At 35.3% G+C, this 16,568-nt stretch overlaps 1 long non-coding RNA gene across 1 annotated transcript; it reads right to left on the reverse strand.

The window, feature by feature from the left end:
* Positions 1-2,711: 2,711 nt before the first annotated feature.
* LOC113055698 (uncharacterized) lies at positions 2,712-15,893 on the reverse strand. Its single transcript, XR_003277561.1, has 4 exons — positions 15,339-15,893; positions 5,942-6,003; positions 4,010-4,271; positions 2,712-3,913 (listed from the first exon to the last, which is right to left on the reverse strand). It is a non-coding gene; the product is annotated as an uncharacterized LOC113055698 (long non-coding RNA).
* Between the last annotated feature and the right edge of the window lie 675 nt (positions 15,894-16,568).

Consider the following 16,568-nt stretch of genomic DNA (forward strand, 5'->3'; position numbering starts at 1 on the left):
TAACTGTTAAAAAGCAATGTTATCAGCTTTTACGACTAAACATTTGCAAACAACCTTGTACTGGAGAATCTGCACAAATAAAATTCTTAGGGGCCGTTCACATATCGAACCTAAAAACGCGTGGAAAACGCTAGTCGCGCCGCTTTCTCCTTCTTTCCAAAGCGCTCGGGCAGAAGCGCCCTTGAGTCGTCTGCCTTTGCTAAGCAACCATGACGTGCTCTCTCCATGACGTGCCCACTCCATGAAGACCCGGAAATTTCAGCAAAGGATAAATGGATGCGGTGTGGACGCGCCTGGAAAAACGGGCGCATCGCACCGCGTGCGTGTCGCGACCGCGTCGCTTCCATTATGAGAGTGCATACTGCGCGCCTACATAGGAAATAACGAACTTGAGCACGCAAAAGACACGATATGTGAACGGCCCCTTAAACAGTTCAGTAGTGCAGAGTTTACAGGTTACTCTTCATTTTGAAGGCTCAAAGTAAAGTACTCCCACTTCCCGCTGAATGCTGCAGAGACGCTGTTCGGGAAACACGTGACATAAAACGAGGCCAGCTATTGGCTATTCGCTACTTCACCTGCTGTACTGGCTGAGTAAAACCTCCGGTGGCTCATTACTGCCACACTTTGGTCACTGCAGATTTGAAATATGCACGAAATGAGCCGCTTATGGCAAATAAAATTTATTTAGCGACGAATCGATTACTAAATTAGTTGACAACTATTTTAATAATCGATTTTAATCGATTAAATCGATTCGTTGTTTCAGCTCTAAAAATAATGTCTTTTTTTCCCAGGCGATGGCCGAGCTTGCAGCTTTAGGTGAGATCTGGGAAAGTCTGGAGGAAGTATGGATCACGTTCACGGAAAGTGTTGACAAGTCGCCACTTCGGTGAGTAGAAAGAGACCGGTGAAGAGGATAACTCTCACCATCCTTCACTCAGCCTTGAACAGAATGAGAATGACGATGAGATATAATTGTGGTCCGACACTGGCATCCTATCAAATGGATCGGTGGACTTGAGACTCAGATGTTAATTGAATCTATTGCTCAGTTAAATGATTTCACTACTGTGTTTTAAATAGGTAGCCTCCAGCTTTGGTAATGTTCTGCTCCACAGCGTGTTGGTAAAAGAGCGCTCATTTAAATCCAGATTGATTTGCATAATGATAATTTTGCATTCTTGCATAATGAAACCCTTTTCCTCGAATGACTTAACGCAACATCTACAGCATCAAATGATCTGCTTTAATCTAAATTTCACTTATACAGGTGAACATGTGAAGCGTTCCACTGACTCATAATGATTCATTTAAAATCAAATAGCATTAATCACGGAAATCTGAATCATTAAAGCAATAACAAAGAAAAGAAAAAAATTATAATTCAGCTATCTAGTAAAGCTCTGGATCTAAAGTGTCAATGATAGAATTAGATTTGTTTTTTTTTGTTTTTTTTTTACCATGGCTGTGAAGTCCTAAAAAAAAAAAAAAAAAAAAAGTTAATTAAATAATGAGCAAATAAATAATTGTAACAAAATTGAATATACTGTCCCTTTAATTGTGTATGCTAATTAAATGTAAAAAAAAAAAACTGCATTTAATGTAATGAACTGAAAATAGCATGATGCCGGATGTTTTGAAGAAACTGCTCTCTGTAACAGTGAGTTTAACTTTATGAGTGTGTGTGGGAAGGCGGCGAGGGCAGATGTTGTGTTCATTCTGGAGCATGTGTGGGGCAGGGTGGTTGAGTCCTGATATGCTTAACAGGCAATTTACAAAGGTCAGGTCCTATGGATCAAACCGTTCAGTAAATTGCACCTTCAAACTCATAAATGAAAAACAATCATCTTGCTAAAGGTCACAGCGCTAGCACTGTGGATTACAATAATAAAGTAAGCCGCCCTACTCTTCCACTAATTTACACTCAAGGACCTCAGGAACACTGGCTAAAGAACATCTCTTTTCTTTCTTTTCTCCCTCTCTGTCTCTTTCTTGTTCTGCTTCTTTTCGGTTTTTGTAATTCCAACCACAGATGAAAATTCTCCCTTAAGAATGTTCATTATTTTTCACCACCATAAATATTGATTATTTCACAGTTACGTTGCAGATAATTTTACATTCCAAAGGTCTGAAACCACATCCTGAGAAGAATTTTAATTTAAACCTGAAAATAAAGTATTAAGTATTGTATTATTATAAAAGGTGCAAATTAAATATTTATTAAATAACAATTTAAGAGATGTATTGTCAGGTTTAATTACAGTTTGAGAATTTTGAAAAATGCAAAACGAAACGTCTTCACAAAATTGAAGAAATATTGATTTTAGCTGTTTATAGGTTTATATTAATGTTTCAGGAAAAGTTGTGACAAAATATAGAAATATTCCTTTTAATTGTTTATTTTTCAGGTTTAAAGTTAAGATTTTGAAATATTCAAAAAGAAAAGTTATGACAAAATTAAGTAACATTTAAAGAATTTTTTCTTTAAAAAAATCATATTTAAAACATTGTTTTAGGATTTAGAAAGATCCAAAGTTATGACAAATATTTATTTTATTTAAAGTTTAGACATAAAAATGCTAAATATTTAAGATTTGATTCATTCTGTTCTATTTAAGATTTGATGAACTGTACAAACCAAAACCAACTAGCCAAAAAAAAAAGAAAAAAAAAAGGGTTACTTATTTTCAAGGACTGATAGTTGTAAAAAGTTGTAATTCTTTAATGTGAGTTTTAATGAATTATTCAATTAATTTCAGTTAGATTGCAGTAAGTCCATGTCCGGACTGTGCCAAGTGTCCGATTACATTTGACACCTCATTAGCAAGTACCTATAAAGACTGGCCATGACATCACCTCATCACCGCACCTGATCAACCTTCATCCACACTGGATATGAGTTTAAGTGTTGAACTAGATGAACTTACGCTTGCTCTGTTTAATAATAATACATGTCGCCATGCACTAAAGCTACAAAAGAGATCCTAAAACAGCTCTTACATTAAAAATGATCCTGAATGTGTCCTCATGGTGCCAAATCCAACATATAACATGCTACTCTTCTGAAACTGAAACTGTGGACGGTTGAGAATAGGGACAATCTGGGGACAGACTGGCAGCCTAATTAAGCCTGCGGAAAGATGCCCGGGGTCAGCCAATTACAGCCTCATCTATATGCGTCTGTTAGCAAGGGTTCTCCAGGGAGTCAGGAGGATGGGAACACTGAACTGATGTGAGGTCAGGTTTTTTTATTTATCTTACTACTGGTTTCATTTTTAAAATAGTATTTTTCCACTTTTCTATTTTCACTGTGTTGGTGTACTTTTTTGTTGTTGTTCCTTTAGACTGATGTTAGGCTTTATTAAATTTTTGTTTATTTTTCCTGTTTTAATTGTATTTTTTCCCACTTACTATATGGCTTCAGAAATCTTTTGGACCATATTTATAAGCCTCATTCATTGTAATGGCACTGAAAAGAGTGACCAGCACATTCTTCAAAAAATCTCCTTTTTTGTTGTTGTTTCACGGAAGAAAGCAAGTCGCATTGACTCCGAACAACATGAGAATGAGTAAATGACGAAATTAAAATGTTAAGGACATTCCTTAATGCATTGCTCTGGAGCTACATACGCTAGTTCTGAATCAGTGATGAAGGGTGACGTATTTGGCGTAAAGATCTCACCGAGCAACGTTTTACTCCTCTGTCAAGGCTAATGTCTCCGTCAGTGAGACACTAATGACAGATTGGACTAATCACAGCTTTCTTCCATGTGACTGAAGTCTTCTGAACCGCTGTTTTAGCAACACTAATTTCTCCACTGATACTTTTTCACTCTCTCTTTTTCCCGTTGTCCTTTTAAACGGACGCAAAATGATTCTGTTAGTGTATCCGCCAGCATTCTCTATTCACCTGTCAAATGACAGAAAATACCAAATTGCTTCATCTTTCAGTGCCTCTGGAAGCTATTTGTACAAATGCTGTGAGAGAAAAGAGACGATTGCTTACAGTGTGCGCTCATCAGGGGGTGACACACAGACAATAGGTTTTGCTGTGGGGTAATTGCAGCCCGTTGGGGTGTCAGTCTGCCCAACAGAGGCCTGCTTGAGCGCCACAGGCATCTCGCTGCCATCGATGAACCAATAAACCTCCACTCCCTGGTGGATGAAGCGCCTTATGGACAACAGGGGGCAGTATTGAGTCACAGTAGTTTCTTCTGTTTGTGTGGTCGTAAGACACAGACGATGTTGGCAGGGGTCCAGGAGCTGGACTGAAACAGATTAATTACACTTTTTCAATTAATGTTCTAATGACGAACTGTTGTGTATTCTGCCGATGAGCATGTATAATCTATGTGTCGAGGGATAGGATAGGGGAGATAAAAGCAAGAGAAGAAATAATATCATAATACACCTGACTGAGGTAAATAGAGCCAGATGGACAAGTCTGCCTTGACCACTGACCGCATGCATCTGTACATAAAAAACAGCACAGAAATGTCCTTCAGTCCGTAAATGTCCAGGGTGCCACCCTTTTGTACCTAATTAAACAATGAGGTATGTAATATAGCATGTGTCTTCTCACATTGACAGTCTGTTATGAGAAGCATCTGGCAGTTCGAACAGTGGTCAAGCATTGATTTGAATTTTTTTTAGGAAACTAACAATGGTCACTTCCTCCATCGAAACCTCCCATCATTGTGAGTAAAAAATAAAATAAAATAAAATAAAAACACAGTCGAGATTTCTCTTGAAAGCAAACAAAAACATTTAGCAGTGACTTTGAAAATTAAATAACAAAAACCACATTCTCATGTCTAATTTTGTCAGGAAAATTCAGTAATCATTTATCCAACATTATGGAGAGATAATTATTAGTTGTGATTTTGATTGGTTTATTAAATAAAATAAAAAATGAACCTAGTTTTAACCCTAAAATAATAAATATTTTTTAATCATAATTTATAAGTATTATTTTTATTATATAATTTAATGAAGAATTATGTTTCCTTGCACTTTCTTTAAAAACCCATCCTACACTTTGGTAAATTATAGCAAAGTTTTTAAAATGTGTGTTTTTGCCACATTAAATGTCCCTTTGTGGACATCTAGGTAGCCTTGACCACTGACCGCATGCATCTGTACATAAAAAACAGCACAGAAATGTCCTTCAGTCCGTAAATGTCAAATAATAACTCTGATGAATGGGGATACCATACTAAGGGATTTTATTAATATTTATGCATAATAATTAATGATATATGTACAATACCATTCAAAAGTTTGGGGTTGGTAAGATATTTTAATGTTTTTGGAAGAATTTTCTTATTTCTTATTTGATAAAAAAAAAAAAAATACATTAAATGATGGTGATATTGTGAAATGTTATCACAGTTTAAAACAACTGTTTTTTTTTTTTTTTTAATATACTTTAAAATGCGATTTATTCCCGTGAAGGCAAAGCTGAATTTTCAGCACCCATTACTTTAGTCCTCTGCATCACATGATCCTTCAGAAATCATTCTGATATGCTGATTTGGTGATCAATAATTTTTTTATTATTATTATCAATGTTGAAAACAGTTGTGCTGCCTAATATTTGTATGCAAACATTATATATTTAGTATTCTAAATAAAATAATAAAATATTTTTTCTTGTAACAATGTAATAGTATTAATAGTACTGTTAACTATGTCACATTTAATGCATTTTAAAAAATACCAACCCCATACTTTTGAACATTAGTGTGTGTGTGTGTGTGTGTGTGTGTGTGTGTACACTAAAGGCACATAACAGACTAAGAGTTTTTGATCACTCCTTACATCAAATAATTAATAGTATTAAATGTCTTAAAAAGGTCATTTTAAGCTCTGGTCACATAAATGTTGCAATATCACACCAATAGAGATTTTCATTTTAAGACAGTAGCATTATAGGTACCTCAGATTCTGGAAACTGCTTTTAAAACATTGTAGCTGTTGAGCTTGTTCTGTCCTCAGACACTAAGGGAAGAAAAAAAAAATCTGTTTTTAATTCCACAGACACTTAACATGAGTCTTATTCTCACTTTAGCTAATCAGGGCAAATGATTTCATTACACACAGATTTTAAGATAATAGGAATTCAAAGTGTGCTAAATTAAAACACGCTCTCCATCCATGTGCTACGCAACGGTACTGGAGGAGAATAAAATATTAGCACTGAGGACTAGGCTTCTGTCCATTATATCATCTCCAGCCTATTCATAAGGGAGAGAGAAGGAGCAAAAGAGTGAGAGAAGAAAGAAAGAAAGAAAGATAGAGAGGTAAGTCCCTTACTGCCTTGTGACTAAAGACCTGAATTCAACTTCCCATTACAGTGTTAAAAAATTTAAAGAGAGAGAGAAACGAACACACTTTTTAATTAAAAAGGATCCTAATAATCCACATCATATTATACACCATAGATTCATCGGTCAATTTAATAACATGGAGTCTTTTGGATCTTAATATCTTTGGAAACAGGTTTCCTTCATAACTGAGGGGCTTTGTTAATTACACACAGGGCCTAATGATTTTGAATATTCAGTGGCTCGCGATGTTTTGATAAATGGGCTTCCACTAAGATTTATTCCTAATTATCTCATTTGTCTTTCTCCATTACTTTTTATAGCTTAAATTTATGAAGTCATTAAGACGTTAGTGGCCCTGATAATGATTAGGAGAAAGAATTGTATGAAAGTGAATTATATGAAAATGATTATGGCTAAAGGAGTCTTTAAAATGAAGCCGGCGAGGAAGTTGTGTGGGCTTTGTTTAAAGGTGCAGGGTGCTGTTCAATCATGCAACCCCTGGCACGGCCATCGTTCGCCCGGACGCAGGCGGAAATAACGGTGATTAAAATGTCTTTTTGTCACCGTTCACCCCTCTCTCTCTCTCGCTCCTTCTGTTCGGATTCATCCCTTAAAGTGTGCTGGTGCTGACGGTAGCAATATTCTCAGTGGGACCCGAGATGAGATCGCTCTCTGAAAAAAGGGGCTATTTTTAAAAGGGCCCTTTATACTTTCACATTTGTTTAATTTCAGCCCGTCTTTGAAGATAAAATGAAACACATAAATACAGGCCATTACATCCACATTTGAGCTCCTTTATTATTATTACATTTTTACTGGTTTTCATCTTCCAAACCGACAACCAGGCAGAAACGTGGTCTTTATTACTTTTTCCCCTCTCTCCCTTTCATAACGGATTTCCACCCTTTTGTACCTAATTAAACAATGAGGTATGTAATATAGCATGTGTCTTCTCACATTGACAGTCTGTTATGAGAAGCATCTGGCAGTTCGAACATTGGTCATGCCTTGATTTAAATTTTTTTAGGAAACTAACAATGGTCACTTCCTCCTTCGAAACCTCCATCATTGAGAGTAAAAAATTAAATAAATAAAAAAACACAGTCGAGATTTCTCTTGAAAGCAAACAAAACCATTTAGCAGTGACTTTGAAAATTAAATAGCAAGAACCACAGGCTCATGTCTAATTTTGTCAGGAAAATTCAGTAATCATTTATCCAACATTATGGAGATATAATTATTAGTCGTGATTTTGATTGGTTTATTAAATAAAATAAAAAATGAACCTAGTTTTAACCCTAAAATAATAAATATTTTTTAATCATAATTTATAAGTATTATTTTTATTATATAATTTAATGAAGAATTATGTTTCCTTGCACTTTCTTTAAAAACCCATCCTACACTTTGGTAAATTATAGCAAAGTTGTTAAAATGTGTGTTTTTCCCACATGAAATGTCCCTTTGTGGACATCTGGGTAGATTTTTGAGTGAAATAAACAAATAAATAAACAGATAAAAACAAAAGACAAATGTTTTATATAAAACAAAAATGGTGGTGGTTGCTTTATGTAAAAATATGTATATCTAAAATATATATGTGCTCATCAAGATGAGCTAAGGTTTTTATAACAGTGAGGATGAGGTGCAAGAGAACGACATGATTTTCTGTCCATAGAGAGACTCTCCAGATGGGAGGTGAACTCAACGCTCGCTCATCTGTCCTTCTCTCATTCTCTCTCCCGCCTGCTTCTTTCTCTCTACAGAGAAAGACAGATCTGTAGAGGTTGTGTAAGCCCCTGGTTAATTAATTATTTAATTATCTAATCAAGCAGATGAAGAGCATCTCCCTACACTAGTGTTAATTATGAAACAGCTGGGGCAGTGCGCTGAAAGAATATTGAAACAGGGCTTGCCAACCTTTAGTTTTTCATCTCCCTCATGCAGTCTCTCTCCCATCTTTGCTTCTCTATTCTGCTTTCAATATTTCCCCCAGCAGGAGGAGCAGTATCTCTGCTTGTGGGCGATCAGAATGGCACTTTGGGTGGAAACTTCCAAAGGTTTAGAAATCTCATAGATTTAGTAGGTGAGAGTTTAGGGTTTAGATTCAGAAGAGGTTCCAATGAGAATGTCTGTTTATCAAGCCATATGGGTCATATCAACAACACACTTTTAAAGGGATAGTCCACTCAAAAAAATAAATAAATAAAAATAATAATCGGTCATCTTTTACACACCCTCATGCCATTCCAAAATACAAAATCCAGAATACCGGTATCTAAAAACTCTGGTTCTTAATCTACATTCTGTTTAGAATGACATGATGAGTAAATGACAAAGTTTTCAGATGGATTGTCCTTTTAAAAGTGTAGTTGAAAAATGAAGCTCATTCAGATGCTTTTAGTTTTTTATTTTATGAAGCTACTTTTTAATAATACTATGTATTAGTATTTTCATTAATCTCAGCAGAAGTAGCTCAGAAGTTGGAAGTATTCAATTCGAAATCTCACTTTTTGCTCAGAGGTGTTATATTTTTCATTAATATGAGAGCTGATCTTATCTTCTAGCTTAAATTTGAATTTCATCACTGTAACCAAATGTATAGGTTGATTAGCTTAATATATATTTTTACATTTTTTACTCATCCAGTAGATTACTTTGTTTTTGAATTAATTAATTTTCTGGGCACTCGAAGTGCTTTACATAGAAGGGGGTAATTTCCCCAACCATCACCAGTGGTTGTGAATGCTTACTTGCATAATCTTGCAAGCCAATTGAACTCATCCAGAGTCATGGCCTATTTAACCGATTCCTATCAAATGACAGCCAGTTGGAAAGGTAGCCAGTGAGGCTTGAAAAGGGTATTTGCACTTAAATTAAAAAAAAAACAAAAGTACTGTTGTGTGCGGGGTGTGTGTGTGGTTAAGCATTTTCACCACTTTAACTTTTTTAAGTAGACCTTTGTAATAACTGACTACATGCATGTGAATTGACACAAAATTGTAGACATGAGTAGATGGTCATGTGATGTAATAAGTTGTAATGATCTGATTATTCCTTACCTTACCCAAAAGGTGCCATAATATCAATATATATTAACTCTTTTGGTAAAAGTGATTCAACAATCATGCAATTCAAAGATATGACAAGGTGATATCCCCTGATGAGGATACATTTTCTATTATAACAAGCTACTGAGAGGTGTACTTTTCTGTTCTGTAGATCTTTTATGAGGCTGAAGGGGTCTTCACATTTTAAGGTGCCACAATATTGTTCATCCCACCCAGCAAGATTCCACATCCATGTCCAAAAAAATTATAGTTCGTAATTAGTAATTTGATTTAAAGTTAATTTATAAGAGCTTGATTTATGAATACAATTATTTTCACATCAGCTAGCACAAGCACTTCTTATAAAGGAAGGAATGGATTTTCCAGCTGATGTTTGAAGGATTGTGGAGATGCGGAAAAATAAACTTTTAAGAGAAACTGGTTTCCTTGCCTGTTGTGAACCTTTTGTGAACCACTTTTGAAGCATTATGTAAATAAATGTCACATTCTCATGACTATCCACATTGACAAACCATTCAGACCTTGAGTAGCTGCTCTTCTGAAACATGCCATTGCATAACTTTTTTTGTTGTTTTGTGCTTATCTCCTTAGATTGAAAGTACGGACCGTGGAAAATGGTACCACTGGGACTGTGAGCAGACTTTCCACATCTGGAAGATAATATTGCTTTGTATGCATGGAAAAAGAAATGTGTGTATTCATATTTTCTTTAGTTTATTTGGTGATTTAGTTTTTGCATACTTTTGATAATTTAATCTAACCTGTAACCAGGGGAAAACTTTTTTTTTCCTTTTTCTTTTTTCTACCAATCTCAGAAAATGTGCAGAGGTCCTGCACCTGCAGACTTCAATCAATTATCTCTCACCCAAACAAATATGTTGCCTTTTTTAAATGTAGCTTCAGAAACAATACAGATTATCTGATAAATTTGTAGATCACTGGGACATTGGGTTGTGCAACACAGAGGCATAGATATGTAGATGCCCTTTTAGCAGCAATTTCTATGGACCACTACACATAAGACGTCCGCCATATTGGTTGCCTGTATGCCAACAAGAACCAAAACTCCATCTGTGACAAAAATGGGAAAAAAAAAAACCTTTGAAGAAACCAGGCCCAGTCGGGCGGCCAGTACTCCTCTGGTCAAACGAAACCAGCGTGGTCTTGTGCCAGTGGTCATTGAGGTAATAAGGTATTCACAGGGGATCTGTCTCTAGGTCTCATCTAGTTGACATAGTCTCCACTAAAATTCTGGGCTGTAGAGGTCATCTCTAGGTGCTGATCCACCACCTGGGCTGTATAAGGACTGTATGTCTGTAACCCTAGTTGCACAATCTTACCTGTGAAAGTTTATGGTTTCTTAAAGATTTTAAAATATCCGAGGCTGCGCAATATTGTGGTATATTGAAATGTGATCTGTCCAATTGGTCTAATTTCCATTTAATCTTACCTGTAATTCCTGATAAAGTAGCGTTTGTGAGCAAAGTGCTGCTTTGTGTACAGCGTTACCTTTGAAAAAACAGCATGTAGAGCCAAAAAAAGGAATTTGCATTTTCATTCAGACCAACACCAGCGCCACTATGTTAGCGCTTAGCTTAGCACCATTCATTCCTTAGGATCCAAACAGGGATAAATTTAGAAGCTACCTAACACTTCCATCTTTTCCCCCACAAAAAATGATAACTATAATGCATGGCGGAAGAGCATTTTGCAGCACTTCAACCTCAGCGCAGTAATATCATCACTCCTGAAAACTCCTCATGTTGGTTGTATTGACAGAAGTTATAGGGAGAGGGTGAGGGGGAGTTTTCAGAAAAAACGAAAAGTCTAAAACCATTTAACTTGCACTGTTAACCTATGAAATAAAATAAAGACAAGAAATAAATCACAACAACGTGTAATCAAGCAAAATATTTTACAAAATTACAAAATTAACCTTTAATGCTGTTTGACTGTGAACAGATCTTCACTGCATATACTCGCCGGCATCAGTCGCAAATATTAAACATGCTTAAAAAAAAAGAAAACTTAGTTAAAACGACTGGTTTTGAATTCTAAGATTATAATCTTTAGACACCACACACTGTGTGATTTTCCTGACGACTGCAAACAGCGACTGAGCCCAATATAATTATGCATTTATTTTCTAATAAAAAAAAGAAAAAAAAAAAAGAATTCACAGCTACTTTTGAATAGCCATCAATTAGAGAGTGATATTATATATTATATTATTAGTAGGGCCGGGACTCGATTAAAAAAAATAATCTAATTAATTAGAGGCTTTGTAATTAATTAATCAAAATTAATCGCATTTTAATCGCATATAAATATTTGACCTGAGAACAGTGAGAAGTAATTTTTTTTCACATGGATTTATAGTATGCCATTGAATAATGACTGAATACATATTTTTTATATTTTTATAAAAAAAATATTTTTTATATTATTTTTGAATACATACATTTTGTTCAACCAAGTCTAGCAGACCAGTGCAATTTTTGCCATGAAGTGTAGCAATAGCATATTTAGAAACAATTTAGAAATAGTACATTTCAGAAATTCAGGAAGCTTATAGGTGCTGGAACCTTCTGTAAAGTGTTTTTTTTTTTTTTTTTTTTTTTTTTTTTAAGTAAAACACAATACTGTCAATTACATTCAGAACATTGGAAACACTGACTATTAGAAAACATCTCTCTGTAGCTTCAGAGGCCATATAACATACTAAGTATACAAACCTTGGCCAAAACAATAAAGAGTTCAACATAAACTGTTGCACCAACAAAATAATACATAGTTCAACATAAAATGTAAAGTCCACACTAGCTGCTATATGTTTTGCGTTTAGGTGATACTTGAGGCTCGATGTGCTGCTGCGGTGATATGTGAAGCGAACGCTAGTTGGTGCTCCAGTATAATCGGTCCCGCCGAAACTCATCAAGTGAGAAACGTTCCGCGGTGCAAAAATAAATTATTAAAAATGCGGGAATTTTTTTTCTGTAATTAATTAATCTTAGTTAACGCATTATTTTTTGTGTAATTAATTAATCTCAATTAACGCGTTAAAGGCCCGGCCCTAATTATTAGACATCATGGATATTACAGATGCTAACCAGCTTAACCAGTATATTATTAGACAACATAGATATAGATGTCAGCCAAACCCTGAAAATTTGGATGTAACTAAATATTTAATACTGAATTACTTTTCCGCTCCAATTTCAATTGCTAATTTAATGTATTAAGTAGGCTTACAACAGGTTGATTTTACTCATTACCTGTGTATATATACATAGAATAATGATTAAAATAAAATGTATATTAATCTCACCTCTTTGTATATCATTTCAGTTTTTTATTTTAATTATTTCTTTTTGTAATTAAATTATTTTCCAAAATACTTGAATAATTTTTTTTAAAGGGGGGGTGAAATGCTATTTCATGCATACCGAGTTTCTTACACTGTTAAAGAGTTGGATTCCCATGCTAAACATGGACAAAGTTTCAAAAATTAAGTTGTACGTTTGAATAGGGGTGGGCGATATCTCGATATTTAAAATATATCGAGATATTTTTTAAACACGATATGGATTTTGACATAACGTATATATCGATATGTTGTTTATATTTAATTCTGATTCCGCCACTTTGCTTCTTTGCCTTCTCTGTGCTGTGCTCGCCCCCGCCTCCTTGCTTTTGTCCCCACTCCCTTCGCGTGTATAGAACTAGTCTAAAAAACAAAGTCTAAAAACAAAAGGACAACTGGGTCCATTATATGGAGATACTTTGGTTTTAAGGCGTAGGACGAACAGAAGGCAGATGTCTAACGTAGGGCCCAATGATTTCCGCGATGCAGAAAACGCGGACGGAATCCAGTCATAAAAACGGTATTTACAGTTTAACGCGGAATGTCACGCAATTGGTTAAATTTTGAATTAATTATCAAAAGTAGGTCATGCACTTAAATCAAATCGCGATATAGACTAATATCTGCAAATATTAACCCGGAAAAGTCTATTTAAATATGAATCCTGCATGTTCTGCGTGTCTGTGTTAACGAATGGCGCAGAAGCGCGTCTTCATTTATTAAACACACGGAAGCGCGTGATGCTCGCGCTGATTTCAGCGTCTTTCCTCTCACTGATAAAGATGTGAACACATGAGGAACATCTCCAGAACTGCACCGAGAGTCACTTCATGAGCATCTGACCATTTGATTTGAGTAAAACTAGCTCATATCACATCATAGACTGTGGTATCACAAGCACAGAACTGTAAAGGTAAACCCGTCAAAATAAAAGTATTTGGCAGAAATATTTTACTATTGTTCAGCAGAATGTACATAGCCCACTACTACTATTATTAAAATGAAATGAACATTTTTTTAAGGAATAATCACACAACATTTCTTCCATGTTTTATTTTTAATAGTAAATCCCCTTTGTTTACCAAAAAATACAGTTTGCTTAATTTTAAATAATTAAAAGATAAATTAAATACATTTTTTATGCCTTCATTTGACAACCAGAAAAATGTAAATACACAGAATTTCTGAAGGGAAAATTTTTTACATAAGGCTATTTTAAGATTTTTTCAAACTAATTAAGTTGTTTTTATGCATTTAAATAATTACACATGCTAAAACACAGAATTAGGTAACAATAAAGCATATGGTGAAGAAAAAAATAAAACGTTTCATAGGGCCCTAAACATGTAATATTTGGCATATTTGTTTTTGCAGTAGTTTTAGGGGGGTTATTTTTCCTGTAAAGATAGAGATATATATCGCATATCGAGATATAGCAAAATATATCGAGATATATTTTTTGCTCCATATCGCCCAGCCCTACGTTTGAAGGAGTATTTTTGTTCCAAAAATACTCCTTCCGGTTTGTCACAAGTTTTGTTCCCTGCATTTCGAAGATGCTTTTTTTACAAACATGGCCCAGTTTGACGCCGGATTTGCACATAGTTTATTTCTTAAGGATAATGCAGTCCCAACGAAAAAGGGTCACGATCGTGTGCTGGAACCGCAAGCGGTGAGTAAAACTGCTTCAAATATCTCTGTGTTGTTAACTTAGCTAACGGTGCGTGAGCACATCAAGTAAACAACATGCGATGTTGTCATCAAAATGCACTTTTCACATGTACAGCTTAACAAAAAAAAAAAAAAAAAAAAAAAATTTCATAAAGTGGAACTTATTCATTTTCCAAAACCGCCAAGCAAATATATACAGTTTCAGTACATACCACATAGAGACGTCGTTGCTGATGCTGCTCTTGTTAAATTTCAGCCTCTGGATCATAAATATACGCTGAATCTGACTGTTAGCCATGGTTTGTTTTGGATGTTTTTTTCCTCACAGTAATGTCACAGCTTCCAAACGCTCTCAATGCAAAAGCTTACTCGAGCTCGTGATTCTTTAGCTCCGCCCACACGTCACGCCTCCAGCCACTAGTGTTTTTCCGGGAAAAATCGATACAGACGATCTTTCTCTTATGAATATAATAAAACTAAAGACTTTTTGGAGTTATGAAGGACGCAGTACTACTCTATAGGTACTCAGAATTAACAGGATATTGAGTGAAAACGAGCAATACTATCCCCCTTTAAATCACAATTTAAGCAGTAATATTCACACTTTCACAGGAAATTAAAAGTCTTGGAATTACTCTTCTCCTATAAACAATTTCACATTTAACCCAAATTTTACTTTTCACATCACAGATGCATTTAAATTCACATTAAACAAATAAGGGCCCAAGAAAATAAAATAGCCGGCAAAAACCTATCTTAAAATGAAATACCCTTCAAGTGTTCAAATGATGCAGGCCTCAATGTAGCTCGGGTACGTTGTAGCCTTAAACCCAATGGCTGTTTCACCATGCAGGACAAACAAACAAATTGTAACTTTCTTCAATGTGAATGTAAACTCACGTGCTTCTGATCAACGACGTCAGCAGCAAAAGACAGGAAGAGAGGATTCGTGATGATGAGAAGACGGATCAAGAGAAGGTTCACACGGTTGACGATCTCAGCAAAGTCCATCACTCGACAACGCTATCCGGCTGCGGGAAAGTCTTTGATCATCTCCGGTTTCATATTTTCACACAGACTTAAATAATTAAGGTCGCTGGCCGCTAGCTTATCAGCAAAGTCTATGCAAAACACTAACCACTAAATCAGCGACAGCGGCTAACTTAAACTTATGTCTGTCGAGTTTTTCACTCAAACAAACAGAACTATCACCACTAATTACTTGTATAAGTGTTCGAGTTCACTTTATTTTCAGGTGCATTACATTAACAGTAACCGTCTTTTTCCTCCGCACAAACTCGCTCACGTTCGTCTCACTGACGTCTGTCTCTCACTTCCTTCTTACCCTTGACCTCTCCAGTGATTGGCTCATACACAAAACTTTCAGAAATAAAATAAATTCACAAAACATTTGTGTAACTCTTTCTTATTATTTTGACAGGCATCTTTTAAACATTTTCACATATATTATTACCCAACAAATATTCAACATTTTAAATGCTGTATACCGTAAATTAACATTACACCATATGTATTTCTCTCATTGAGCAGAATCAACATTTATTTGCTGATCAATTAACTTTTTTAACCTTAAACTATTTATTAAACTATGAAATTAATTATTCAAACTAGTACATCTTATACTAAAGAACATTATTTCAACCGGGTTACAAAAAGAAAAAAAGAAAAGAAAGAAAGAATCTATCTAAAAAAAAAAATAACATTTGAAGAGACATGACCTGTTCAAATAATTCAAACACTCGAGGACAAACGTGCTATGCATTAACCACTACATACCTCTGTCTTCATCAGCACATCCAGCATTATTACCTACAATCCTCTCTTGATTTTGTATAGAATTATCTCACTGCTTCATAGTACCTAATTAAAACATGTGAAAAAGGATGTCAAAAATAGCCATCACACCGGTCAGTGATTAAGACCACCCCCATCTCCTTCCCCAACAGCGTACCCACCTTAAAGCAGCTAAGTCGTAGAATTTCCTTTAATTGCAATCATCTAGACAGGCCCTGGGTGTCCGTCTGGTAGGGAGACGCCGTTTCATGGGCTCCATACATTGCATAAAATTAAAGGCAGTGTGGGGAGTGGATAATTGGCTTGAGTTTCCTA

Source organism: Carassius auratus, chromosome 36 (genome assembly GCF_003368295.1).
Source record: "Carassius auratus strain Wakin chromosome 36, ASM336829v1, whole genome shotgun sequence".
In the NCBI taxonomy this organism is placed as follows: Eukaryota; Metazoa; Chordata; class Actinopteri; order Cypriniformes; family Cyprinidae; genus Carassius; species Carassius auratus.